Here is a 14,632-nt window from a genome sequence, read left to right on the forward strand (position 1 = left end):
GTCCAGCGGCAACCAGACTGTCCTGGCGGATGTGTCCAGCGGCAACCAGACTGTCCTGGCGGATGTGTCCAGCGGCAACCAGACTGTCCTGGCGGATGTGTCCAGCGGCAACCAGACTGTCCTGGCGGATGTGTCCAGCGGCAACCAGACTGTCCTGGCGGATGTGTCCAGCGGCAACCAGACTGTCCTGGCGGATGTGTCCAGCGGCAACCAGACTGTCCTGGCGGATGTGTCCAGCGGCAACCAGACTGTCCTGGCGGATGTGTCCAGCGGCAACCAGACTGTCCTGGCGGATGTGTCCAGCGGCAACCAGACTGTCCTGGCGGATGTGTCCAGCGGCAACCAGACTGTCCTGGCGGATGTGTCCAGCGGCAACCAGACTGTCCTGGCGGATGTGTCCAGCGGCAACCAGACTGTCCTGGCGGATGTGTCCAGCGGCAACCAGACTGTCCTGGCGGATGTGTCCAGCGGCAACCAGACTGTCCTGGCGGATGTGTCCAGCGGCAACCAGACTGTCCTGGCGGATGTGTCCAGCGGCAACCAGACTGTCCTGGCGGATGTGTCCAGCGGCAACCAGACTGTCCTGGCGGATGTGTCCAGCGGCAACCAGACTGTCCTGGCGGATGTGTCCAGCGGCAACCAGACTGTCCTGGCGGATGTGTCCAGCGGCAACCAGACTGTCCTGGCGGATGTGTCCAGCGGCAACCAGACTGTCCTGGCGGATGTGTCCAGCGGCAACCAGACTGTCCTGGCGGATGTGTCCAGCGGCAACCAGACTGTCCTGGCGGATGTGTCCAGCGGCAACCAGACTGTCCTGGCGGATGTGTCCAGCGGCAACCAGACTGTCCTGGCGGATGTGTCCAGCGGCAACCAGACTGTCCTGGCGGATGTGTCCAGCGGCAACCAGACTGTCCTGGCGGATGTGTCCAGCGGCAACCAGACTGTCCTGGCGGATGTGTCCAGCGGCAACCAGACTGTCCTGGCGGATGTGTCCAGCGGCAACCAGACTGTCCTGGCGGATGTGTCCAGCGGCAACCAGACTGTCCTGGCGGATGTGTCCAGCGGCAACCAGACTGTCCTGGCGGATGTGTCCAGCGGCAACCAGACTGTCCTGGCGGATGTGTCCAGCGGCAACCAGACTGTCCTGGCGGATGTGTCCAGCGGCAACCAGACTGTCCTGGCGGATGTGTCCAGCGGCAACCAGACTGTCCTGGCGGATGTGTCCAGCGGCAACCAGACTGTCCTGGCGGATGTGTCCAGCGGCAACCAGACTGTCCTGGCGGATGTGTCCAGCGGCAACCAGACTGTCCTGGCGGATGTGTCCAGCGGCAACCAGACTGTCCTGGCGGATGTGTCCAGCGGCAACCAGACTGTCCTGGCGGATGTGTCCAGCGGCAACCAGACTGTCCTGGCGGATGTGTCCAGCGGCAACCAGACTGTCCTGGCGGATGTGTCCAGCGGCAACCAGACTGTCCTGGCGGATGTGTCCAGCGGCAACCAGACTGTCCTGGCGGATGTGTCCAGCGGCAACCAGACTGTCCTGGCGGATGTGTCCAGCGGCAACCAGACTGTCCTGGCGGATGTGTCCAGCGGCAACCAGACTGTCCTGGCGGATGTGTCCAGCGGCAACCAGACTGTCCTGGCGGATGTGTCCAGCGGCAACCAGACTGTCCTGGCGGATGTGTCCAGCGGCAACCAGACTGTCCTGGCGGATGTGTCCAGCGGCAACCAGACTGTCCTGGCGGATGTGTCCAGCGGCAACCAGACTGTCCTGGCGGATGTGTCCAGCGGCAACCAGACTGTCCTGGCGGATGTGTCCAGCGGCAACCAGACTGTCCTGGCGGATGTGTCCAGCGGCAACCAGACTGTCCTGGCGGATGTGTCCAGCGGCAACCAGACTGTCCTGGCGGATGTGTCCAGCGGCAACCAGACTGTCCTGGCGGATGTGTCCAGCGGCAACCAGACTGTCCTGGCGGATGTGTCCAGCGGCAACCAGACTGTCCTGGCGGATGTGTCCAGCGGCAACCAGACTGTCCTGGCGGATGTGTCCAGCGGCAACCAGACTGTCCTGGCGGATGTGTCCAGCGGCAACCAGACTGTCCTGGCGGATGTGTCCAGCGGCAACCAGACTGTCCTGGCGGATGTGTCCAGCGGCAACCAGACTGTCCTGGCGGATGTGTCCAGCGGCAACCAGACTGTCCTGGCGGATGTGTCCAGCGGCAACCAGACTGTCCTGGCGGATGTGTCCAGCGGCAACCAGACTGTCCTGGCGGATGTGTCCAGCGGCAACCAGACTGTCCTGGCGGATGTGTCCAGCGGCAACCAGACTGTCCTGGCGGATGTGTCCAGCGGCAACCAGACTGTCCTGGCGGATGTGTCCAGCGGCAACCAGACTGTCCTGGCGGATGTGTCCAGCGGCAACCAGACTGTCCTGGCGGATGTGTCCAGCGGCAACCAGACTGTCCTGGCGGATGTGTCCAGCGGCAACCAGACTGTCCTGGCGGATGTGTCCAGCGGCAACCAGACTGTCCTGGCGGATGTGTCCAGCGGCAACCAGACTGTCCTGGCGGATGTGTCCAGCGGCAACCAGACTGTCCTGGCGGATGTGTCCAGCGGCAACCAGACTGTCCTGGCGGATGTGTCCAGCGGCAACCAGACTGTCCTGGCGGATGTGTCCAGCGGCAACCAGACTGTCCTGGCGGTGGCTTAAGATGCATTTTATTTACTTGGAATAAAACCATCAACTTTTAATTTCTGCCTTCTCTGATTCTTGAGTACTGCAATATCGCCCTGGTCAGTGTCACTACTGATGACATGACCCTCTGGGCTCCTGTGCGCTTGACAGTTTCTCCTTGGGCCCATGTTCCAGTCAAGGAGCATGTACTGGTGCAGTGGGTCCTGTGTTCCTTCTAGTTCCTTCCTTGTGGCCAGAGTATACTGTCATGCTCTAGGAAAAAAACCTCTAGGACATGTCTTGGTTAAACTCATACAGTTGGGTTGCATCTGACTGTTCAGAAGTTCAGTGATGCTCTTTTCCACATTTGGGATAAATGTCCCTTCAGGGCACCGTATGTTAATCCATTAGGAGAATGCCCCAATGTTGTAATGCATGCATGCAATCATTTGGGGGCCACTTGGTATAATTTTCAGTTGCTACAATGGCCCTTTCGCCCTTTTCACATGATAGGGGTGTCTTTGAATTCAGTCTGCGTTGATCATTAATGCCAATTGTGGTCTTTCATCCTTCACACATTGCCTGGATATGCAGTATGATTCTTCCACTGAGATCTGTTTTCAAAGTTTCTTTTTTTTTTGTTGAGCAGTGTGTATTGGCTAATTATCGACCTATATCTAATCTCCCTTTGTCGAAAGTTCTTGAAAAAATAGTTGCAGTTCAACTTTGATCATTTACATAGAAATAATCTCTTTGAAGAGTTTCAGTCAGGATTCAGAGTGCATCATAGCACAGAAACAGCACTGGTAAAAGTTACCAATGATCTCCTCTTAGCCTCTGATAGCGGACTTGTTTCTGTATTTGTCCTGTTGGATCTCAGTGCTGCATTTGATACGATCGAGCACAACAGAGACTTGAACTTGTTCTAGCGATTAACACACAATCATTGCAAATATTTATGATTTTATGAGAAACTTGACTTAATTTGAATTTCCCTGACTGGGGGATGAATAAAGTATTTTTCTATTCTATTCAATTCTATTCTATTCTAGCCACCTAAAAATCACTTATTTTAAGGCTTAAAACTTCACTTTCAAAATGGGACTTTCAAAGTTATAGCTAATTAGATATAATGCAAGTTTGGGAGACTGGACTGAAGAGAAGTTTTGGTACAATCTGTTGGTTTCTTAGTCAGGAAATTGTTTTTGAATTGGCTCTGTGTGAATGAATTGGATTATTTTTTAAATTAATTGGAATATGATTACAATGAATTGAACTCAAATTGAAATGAATTGGATTATATCATTGAAATGCCCTGAGATGACATTTGTTGTAATTTGGCGTTATATAAATAAAACTGAATGGAATTGCAGGAAAAACATATCATATGTGGAAAAAGGCTTATCTTGGAAACATTTTAAAAACTGACATTATTCTTGTGATGTCACCACTGATGTTGTTTGACATCACAATTGATGTCACCTCTGGTGTTGTTTGACTTCACAAATGTTATATAGGCCAGACATTTTCACTCCTTTTTCACAGTTCGTCAGGAGTTTATCTGAAGAAACACGTCCAGTTTTGGAAGCAAATTTGAAAGTCACAGTAAACGATTTTCACATCGCCTAAAAAAACAACACTTAATTACTATTATAAATAGTCATTTTGACAAACTCTTAAAAACAACACTTTATTACTATCTTAAATAGTCATTTTGACAAGCTCTTAAAAACAACAAGCAAAATGAGTCAAACCAAGATATCATCTGCTCAACTTCAGTGGTGTGACATGGTAGACGACGATTTACCTGAGGATTTCTACACATATACCATTACTTTTGGTGATAATGAAGGTTATGAGGAACCCTCCAACAAGTCAGAAAATGACCTTTTGGAAAAAGAACAATGCCAGGCCTCTGAGGATTCCCCGTCTCCTCAAACAGTAAATGACGAAGAGGAAAAAGAACCATCCCAGGTCTCTGCTGCGGCTGTGACTCCTCATTCCGAGGACGTCCAGCTTGTGCAGGATCATCCCCAGGCCTCCAAAGTTTGTCGCGTCACGTGGAAGTTTCCAAATTCACAAACCGACAAACAACCCCAGGCCTCCAACAAATATAACATTACTTTTGGCAGTAACGAAAGTTATAAGGAACCCACCAACAGGCAGGAAATTTTAACATCAAGCCAAGGAAATGACCAGTTTGAAAAAGAACAATCCCAGGCCTCCTACAAATATAACATTACTTTTGGCAGTAACAAAGGTTTGGAGGAACCCACCAACAGATCAGAAACTTTAACATCAAGCTCAGAAAATGAGCTGTTGGAAAAGGAACAATCCCAGGTCTCTGCTGCGGCTGTGACTCCTCAGTCCGAGGACGTCCAGCTTGTGCAGGATCATCCCCAGGCCTCCAAAGTTCGTTGCGTCACCTGGAAGTTTCCAATTTCACAAATCGAGGAGATTCCCTCTCATGCCTCTGCTGCCGACAAAGATTATGGATCAGAGAAATTACAGGAATCTTACCAACATAATAAGGACAAGATCAACTATTTATACCATCGGATGGATATTGTCAGGACTAAGCTGCTGAAAAAGAATTTCTTTCTAACACGAGAAAAAGACAGAAGAGTCGCAGCAGAGAATAGCTGCTCCATTAAGGAGGAAAAACTGAAGGACCTGGAAAACAGTTTGACATGTGAGCGTCATCTCCGTGAAAAGTGTGAGCAGGAGCTCAAGGAATGCATTGAAGTCATTGCAGAATTTTGTGAAACACTGAAACCACCAGTATCTGAAACTGAATATCAGTCATTTGTGAAAGAGGTCTCTAGCTTGAAAGAACAACTCAAAGAAAAGACTGCCTCCAATATTGATCTTGCCTCCAAACTAAAGGCACAGAAGGAGGCAACAAAGACACAGGAAAAGAAGGTGGCAGAACTTATGAAGGCTGTATTTCAATTTCAATTCAATTCAATTTTATTTATATAGCGCCAGATTACAACAATTGTCATCTCAAGGCACTTAAGTAATATAGTCCAATTCAAGCCAATTGGAATTCAATTCATTGTAATCATAATCCAATTAATTCATATAGAGCCAATTCAAAAAATTAATATCCTAGCTAAGGAAACCAACAGATTGCACCGAAACTTGTCTTCAGTCCAATCTCCCGTCCTGAGCGTGCCTGTGGCGACTGTGGAAAGGAACGACTCCCTTTTAACAGGAAGAAACCTCTGGCAGAACCAGACTGAGGAAGGGTGGCCATCCGCCTCGACCAGCTGGGGTTTGAGAGGACAGAAAAGAGGGGGGAAAAACACCATAACGCCATTCAAAGGATACCTGTTGGAACAGGGAAACACAAGTTAATAACCACAATAATGTCACATGTACATAAAATCAATTGTGAAATTAAACAGGGGGAAAAAGAGAGCAAAGGAGGAAAGGTGTGACAGATGAGGTCCCCCAGCAGTCTAAGCCTATAGCAGCTTAACTATGGGATGTTTCAGGATTACCTGAGCCATCCCTAACTAAAAGCTTTATTGAAAAGGAAAGTTTTAAGCCTAATCTTAAAAGTGGAAAGGGTGTCTGCTTCCCGGACATTTACTGGCAGCTTATTCCACAAGAGAGGGGCCTGATAACTGAAGGCTCTACCTCCCATTCTACTTTTAGAAACTCTGGGAAGAACAACTAAACCTGCAGTTTGGGAACGAAGTGCTCTGTTAGGAAAATACCTTACAATTAAATCTTTAAGATATGATGGAGCTCGGTCATTAAGAGCTTTATATGTGAGAAGAAGAATCTTAAATTCTATTCTGAATTTAACAGGGAGCCAATGAAGAGAAGCTAAAACTGGAGAAACATGATCTCTCCTGTTAGTTCTCATCAGAACTCTGGCTGCAGCATTTTGGATCAGCTGGAGGCTTTTCAGAGAATATGTGGGACAGCCCAATAATAAGGAATTACAGTAGTCCAATCTTGAAGTAACAAATGCATGAACTAGTTTCTCTGCATCACCCTGAGACAGGATGTTCCTGATTTTAGCAATATTACGAAGGTGAAAGAAGGCAGTCCTAGAAACCAGTTTTATATGTGCGTCAAATGATAAATTCTGGTCAAAAATAACTCCAAGGTTCCTCACTGTAGAACTAGAAGCCAAGGAAATACCATCTAGAGTAACGATATAACTAGACAATTTCTCCCTGAAGCGCTCAGGTGCAAAGAGAACAACTTCAGTTTTGTCTGAATTTAAAAGAAGACAGTTCTGAGTCATCCAGGTCTTTATGTCTTTAAGACAGGCTTGTAGTCTGACCAACCTGTTGGTTTCATCTGGTTTCATAGATAAGTACAGCTGAGTATCATCAGCATAACAATGGAAATTTATGCCATGCTGTCTGATAATGTTATCTAATGGAAGCATGTATAAAGTAAAAAGAATCTGTCCAAGCACAGAACCCTGAGGAACTCCATGACTTACTCCAATGTGTGAGGAAGATTCTTCATTTACAAGAACAAACTGGAATCTATCAGATAAATATGACTTAAACCAGCCTAATGCAGTTCCTTTAATCCCAATAAGATGTTCAAGTATCTGTAACAGAATGCTGTGATCAATCGTATCAAATGCAGCACTGAGATCCAACAGGACAAGTACAGAAACAAGTCCGCTATCAGAAGCGAACAGGAGATCATTGGTAACTTTCACCAGTGCTGTTTCTGTGCTATGATGCACTCTGAATCCTGACTGAAACTCTTCAAACAGATTATTTCGGTGTAAATGATCACAAAGTTGAACTGCAACTATTTTTTCAAGAACTTTAGACAAAAAAGGGAGATTGGATATAGGTCGATAATTAGCCAACACTTCTGAATCAAGAGTAGGTTTTTTAAGTAAAGGTTTAATTACAGCAACCTTAAAAGTCTGAGGTACATATCCTATCAACAAAGATATTAATTAAATAAAATATTTCTATCCGTAATCATCAAGCCAGAAGAAAAAACAGAGCTGTACATCCTCCCAGAACTCCATTTAGATCAGATACGTCTTCCACCAAAGAACATAATAGTAGAAGAGCTGGCTTCACAAGTGGAAGTATCGAATCTAGAAGTGGAGGGAGTCAACAAAGCAGAACCACAAGGGATCCCTGAGCCACCAAAAGAGAACGTTACATCAAAGAAGCGTCGACGCAAGAACAAAAAGACGCCAGAAACCATTGTAAAGAACCAGCCGGAAGTCATCCAGGAACCTCAAGACACGGAGGACATTTCATCACCGATCCATATACAGGAACCAGAGAAGATTTCCGAACCTGTGGAAGAAAAAGAAATAGAAAGGGCTTCTGAAGACTCACAGGAAGTGATTCCATCAGATTTGGCTCATCAGGCTGGAGTGCCACAACCAGACGTGGTCCCACAACTGGTGAGTGACATCGAAATGGAATTAGTCCCACAACCAAAAGATGTCTCAGAGCCACCGAAAGAGAAAGTTTCTTCTAAAAAGCGTTGACGCAAAAACAAAAAGACGGTAGAGACCATTATAAAGAACGACCAGCCTGAAGTCATCCAGGAACCTCAAGACACCGAGGACATTTCATCACAGATCGTTGTCCAGGAACCACTTCCAGAAAACAATCAAGAAAGAACTTTCATTATCATCGAAATGGAACCAACCTCTAAACATTCAGAGGACTCTCCAACATCAAACCCCTTACATGCCACAGAAGACATGTCTCTTAAACTTGCAGTACCAGAACAAGCAGTGGACAAGTTTAACCCCTCAGAAGAAAGACCAGAGCTGCCTTCAATGTGGAGGCGCTTCAAAAAATATATGACGCCAAAACATCGCCGACAACAACATCAAGAGAGAAAGTAGCGGCAGCATTTAGTATTCGCACATAAGACTAGTCAACCAATGAAATCTCTATACATCCTGTTACAGTAACATCAATAAAAATACTTAAAATGTAGATATCTTTTGTACGGCTCTATCTTTTCATCCTGAACAACTGCACTGACTGAAAGTATCAGTGAATTGTTCTCACAACTGTTAAGAGCATTATTGTGTCATTCAAATAAGAATATGAATATGTTCCTACAAAAATTATTATTACATTGATTTATGTGTTTAAATAAAATAAAACATTGTAAAAATAAAAAAAGCTAAATTTGTTTGGATTCTTTTATCAAAATAAGAAACAGTTTTACTTGTCAATTAAAAGATAATTTTCTTCAAAAGTTATTCTTCCGAGGACAAATAAGGTATTTCTTATATTGTTGAGGGTTTGATATCACCTTTTATTGTACATATTTATGCACTGTGCTTACATAGAGTTGATACACTCCTTTTTGAATGAAACAAGCATTGACCCCACAGTGTGAAGGGTTAGAACACTACATGCTTACAGGAGGAGTCAAAACAGGTCAAAACATTTGAACCATGAATAGATTTTACTCGTTATAAGATTAATTTCACTGTTTAGTGTCACGACAGCTGGAATGTACATCAGCATATGGATTAGTGTCTAACAGGAGGACTCCACTCTGGACGCACAATTTTCCTCTTGCCTGCGGAAGGATTAAAGATCTTGGACTTTCTATATGAAGACAGTGGAACAAAGAGTAGATTTTAATTACCAATCTGACAACATCATTTACAACTAAAACAGAACAGAACAATTCAGGAAACACTGATCAGCATCAACGCCTGAACTCATTCAGCAGTGTGGTGAAAACAGAAAAATACTGAAACTTCTCTGTTTAAAGGAGAAACTTTCAGCTGTGGGGCAAGATTTCCCTGCAGGTTCCTGATTTTCTCTTTGTTCGCTCAGTCTGTTGTTTTCTGTCCTCACTTTAGTCAACACAGTCCGACAGTAAAAAGCTCATTCTCTCTCTTTATCTAGTGTTTACATCACTGTGTCGACAGCACAGTTACACATGTATGCTGTTCAGTCAATGTTGACTTTTTATGCTGTTTCACATGTTCTGCTTTGAACATAAAATCTGACATCGTGGAGCTTTTATCATTAGCATCAAATATTTAAACATTGTTAGACATAAAAACATCCATTCACTCCATTCAAATTGTAAGAATGTTTGTGTCAGACAGGAAAAACGGGATCACACTCCTCAGCCTCCCTGGTAAGGTCTATTCGGGGGTACTGGAGAGGAGGAACCACATTTTCACAGTTTTCTGTGTAATGGTTCGTTATAAAAGAAGAGTCCACAAAGCCTGAGTAGCAGACCTGTGCTTCATCTTGACTTGAGGCATTTCAGGAGAAACTGTCTTGCAATTACAACCCCAGGGAGCCAACCAATGAATCTGGTTTTAATTATTGTCAAAACAGGTAAACTTTCATTCACTTTAGTCTCATGGCATACTAATAACCATTTGAATGATAGAGGATCAATGTAAATAACTAAAATGATTTAATTTAAAATGACTCCTCCGCATGTGACCCATCCAGGTTGGTACCTGTTGAACACACACATGCACAGGGTCACACACTCATGGAGACAGATGCCACACACTGGAGCGGTGGGGCAGCCAATTACAGCGCCGGGGAGAAGGGGGGGGGGTACAGAGCCCTCCTCAAGGGCACCTCGGCCAGCCGTGGAGGTGGAGGTTGACTACCACTCCTCCAGTTGTCAGTCCACCAATTTTTATTTTTTTGCGCTCTCTCAAACCACAGAGCCTGGCAGCTTGTGGGTACAGTGGGACACGTTACCCCGGCGGCTTTCGATTTACTACCAAACATACAAGTGGTTGCCGATAGGAAAAATGTTCAGTTTGGTTGAGGAGTGGAAAATAGGGGCCCTCATAAGAAGGTAAAAACTTCCGTACCTTGTTTTTCACCCTCTTGTTGCCTTTTATCAGGTACCAAACTGCATCACCAACTTTGTGTTGGACCTGACAGATATTTTTGTCGTACTGTCGTTCAACAGATTTCCCTAGCACTTCCCGTGCCAGCTGGTGTGAGAGCTCTAGCCGTTCTCTGAGCCGCTGGACATGCTGTGAAGGTGTGTTTGAGTGGTCAGTATCCGGGGGCAGACCTGCAACCAGGTCGATTGGCTCAGTTGTCTCTCTTCCAAAGAGCATCATGTTAGGTGTCAGGCCTGTGGAGCTGTGTTTGGTTGCTCGATAGGCCATCACTGCGTACGGAATCATGACATCCCAATCCCAATGGCAACGCTCTGCAGTAGTGGCCAATATTTTCTGCAGGGTGGCATTAAAGCGCTCCACTTGGCCGTCGGACTGCGGGTGAAAGGGTGTTGTTCGTGTCTTGTTAATCCCCAGCAGGGCGCACATCTCCTGCAACACTGCTGATTCAAAGTTGGTGCCCTGGTCGCTGTGCAGGCACTGTGGGGCTCCGTATCTGCATACCCACTCTGAGGCAATCTTCTCTGCCACTGTCACTGCTTGCTCATTGGGAACAGGGTAGGCCTCCACCCATTTGCTGAAATAGTCTTGTACGACCAGTATGTAGCTGTTTCGCCTCTCCGTTTCATTCAGAGGTCCCATCAAATCAACTGCTATCCTCTCCATAGGAGCACCAACCCGCACTGTGCCCATGGCAGCCTGAGGAGTTTTCTTCGGACGAGCCTTTGCAGCGCAGCTGGTGCAGGTGCGGCACCAGAGTGTGACATCGTCCTTCATATTATACCAGAAGTACCTGGCCTTAAGGCGTGCAAGCGTCCTCTCCACCCCAAAGTGACCACCCACTGGGCCATCATGCATCTGTTGCATCACAGAGGTACGGTACTGGTGAGGCAGCAGGATCTGGGGATAGAACACGTGACCTTCTGCACAGTAGAATTTTCTCAGCAAGACTCCATCCTTCTGATAGAGTCGTTTCCATTGCGCCCAGTATGCTTTAGTAGCTGAGCTGCAGGGTGCTACGTCAGTCCACGATGGTCGGTCTCCTGCGTCCATCCACTTCCTCACTGGTGACATATCTGGGTCAGTTAGTTGGGCATTGCTCAACTGTTCTAGAGTCCAGCCGCAAAACAGGTTAGTGTGAAGTGGCTCACTCACCCTGTGGATGCTTGGAGAGGTGGGGGCATAGCCGCAGCTGTCGTTGTCGGAGGTGTCCTCTACCCCCACTGGAGGTTGCTCTCCACAGCAACCACTTCAGCTGGAAAGTCATCTAAGCTGTACTGCACTGCTTTATGCTGATGCCGGACACTTAGATTAGGCTCTGGCACCGTACATGGGCAAGACTCACGGCACGGCCTCCTGGAAAGTGCGTCTGCATTTTGGTGGTGTCTCCCAGGGCGATGGATCACCTGGAAATCCTACTCTGCAAGTTTCTCTAACCAGCGGGCGAGCTGGCCCTCTGGCTCTCTCAGTCTAGTCAACCAGCGCAGGCTGCTGTGGTCGGTGCGGAGGGTAAACGGCCTTCCTAGCAGGTATTGCCTGAAGTGGGATGTGAACTCCACCCCTGCCAGGAGCTCACGTCTGGTGTGTGCAGTAATTTTGCTCTGTAGCTGACAGCCGCCTGCTCCCATAGGCTAGAACCCTCTCCTCACCCCCTTGTGTTTGGGAGAGGACTGCTCCGATTCCCCAATCACTGGCGTCGGTGTCGAGAAACAATTCGCCATTGTCGAGGGGATAGCCTAGCACAGGCGCAGATGTCAGCCGGCTTTTCAGTGTCTCAAATGCCTCTTGACATTCAGCTGTCCAGTCGAAGCGTGCATACTTTTTGGTGAGTTCATGAAGTGGCTTAGCAAGTGTGGCGAAATCCTGCACGAAACGTCTGTAATAGGACGCCAAGCCGACGAATTGCCGTACCTCTGAGATGTTTCTGGGTGTTGGCCACTCAACCACTTTCTGGATCTTTTGGGGGTCGGTGGCGACACCTCTGGCAGAGACGATGTGCCCCAGATAGGCCACTTGCTCCCGGAAAAGGCAGCACTTGGAAGGCTTCAGCTTGAGGTTGGCTTCATGTAGTCTGGTGAACACTTGGCTGAGTCGCTCCAGCATTTCAGTAGCATCCCGCCTCAGGACTATAATATCGTCAAGATACACCAAACACGTCTCCCACTGCAGCCCAGCCAGAACACGATACATAAGTCGCTGGAACGTGGCCGGCGCGTTGCAAAGCCCAAACGGCATCACATTCCACTCAAAGAGCCCTTTCCGTGTGCAGAAAGCAGCAGTTTTGCGGGCCCTTGGTGTCATCTCCACCTGCCAGTAGCCTGATGTTAAGTCCAATGTGCTGAAGTACTTGGCAGTGGAGAGTGTGTCTAGAGTGTCCTGGATGCGTGGTAAGGGATAAGCGTCTTTGATAGTCCGTTCATTTAAAGGTCGGTAATCCACACATAACCGTGAGCTCTGATCTTTCTTTCTTACCATGCTGGGTTGGGCTACACCGTTCTCAAGGCTTTGCTGCACCTGTTGGTCTGTTGAAAGCTGTTTGTCACTGGCCATCCTGCGTGGCGGCTGTTTTATAGGTGGCCCAGGGGTGGTCAGGATATCGTGCTGCACAAGGCTAGTGCGGCCGAGATCGGTGGGCCCCGTGGAGAACACGTTGCTGTATGATTGCAGCAGGCTGGCCACCCTTCTATGGTCATCCTCTGACAGGCTGGCACAGCTCTCAGTGTAAAGGGACTGCAGGTGACTGGGGACAGAAACAGAGTCAGAATTACCAGGCTCGGACACTGTTAAGGCCTCCCTTTGCTGAAGCTCTACCTCTCCCATAACCTTTGCTGGCTGAAGGAGGCCGGCCACAGACCCTTTCATTAGCGTGACAGGTGCAGTGCCAGGGTTGAAGACTCTGATGGGGATGTTGGTTGATTGCCGCGTCCGAACAACAATGTGGGCCACTAACACATGGTGCTTTTCGATGAAGCTTTTGGTTGGGCTCAACATCATGTCTCCACTAGCTGCATGGCGGAGGCGGGACGTGCCGGGCACTACATATTCACAACCCGACGCTAACACAGTTGTGCAGGCCACTCTGACAATATGCACCTGAAGCTGGTGGTTTGGGTTAAAACGGGGGACCTTTTCACCGAAGAGGGTTATCTCTCTGTGACCATAGTCCAGGTGGGCACGTGCCTGCCGCAGAAAAGGGTGCCCCAGGATAACCTCGGTGCCCTCAGCCGTGTCAGCTATGATGAAATTCACATTGGTAATCCTGCTTGCCACGAGCACTGGCAGACTGACTTCCCCCATGACTGTCAAGCCCTTGGGCCCGATGCCCTGTAAGACCTGTGCAGTGGACGGCTGAATCTGGGGTCTGGACTCGACAGGAATAGAGTCAAAGTGGTGGAGAGGCAGCACATTTCTCTGAGCAGCAGAGTCTAGCAGAGCACACATTTCCACTCCATGTACTAGTATTTTAACACTCATTTCACCTTCCAGGCCGCTGGTGCAGGTAACCACGGTGCTGGGACGGAGAACTGGGGTCAGGTCGACACTCGGGGTGTGCGGTTTGGGTCGACGAGGAGAAGGGCAGTTCCTCTGTATATGTCCTACACCCGAACAGTTGTGACAGATGATCTCGGCTGAGGTCATCTCAACATTTCTGTTTTTCTTTGGCAGCCACTGCTGGCGAAATCTCGGTTTCCTGTTTGTTGGGTTGGTGGACCTCATAACTTCCCCTCCTAGTTCATCACACAGCATCACACCTGTATCTTCGCGTACCGTTGCTGCCCTGGCTCTCCGCTCTGATGAACCGCGTTGACCTGGCTGCATCAGCTGGGTGACCGCTCTGGCAGCCCTTCTGGTCGTCTCGTACCGGTGTGCTACTTCGTATGCTCTGGCCAGGGTGCGTGGCTGCTCCTCCAGTAGTCTTTGAACCACTTCAGCATCAGCCAAGGCGTTAGTGAAGATCTCCACACTGATGGCGTCCTGTTCCCGCTCTGTACGATCTGCATACACAATGGAAACTTTTTCGTAGATATCATCCCTCAGACTGTGCAGAGCCTCACTCGTCCCTCTCACTCTCTGTCTCAGTTCAATGCCTA

This window comes from Leuresthes tenuis, unplaced genomic scaffold, assembly GCF_036924035.1.
Source record: "Leuresthes tenuis unplaced genomic scaffold, fLeuTen1.0.hap1 SCAF_186, whole genome shotgun sequence".
NCBI classification, from domain to species: Eukaryota; Metazoa; Chordata; class Actinopteri; order Atheriniformes; family Atherinopsidae; genus Leuresthes; species Leuresthes tenuis.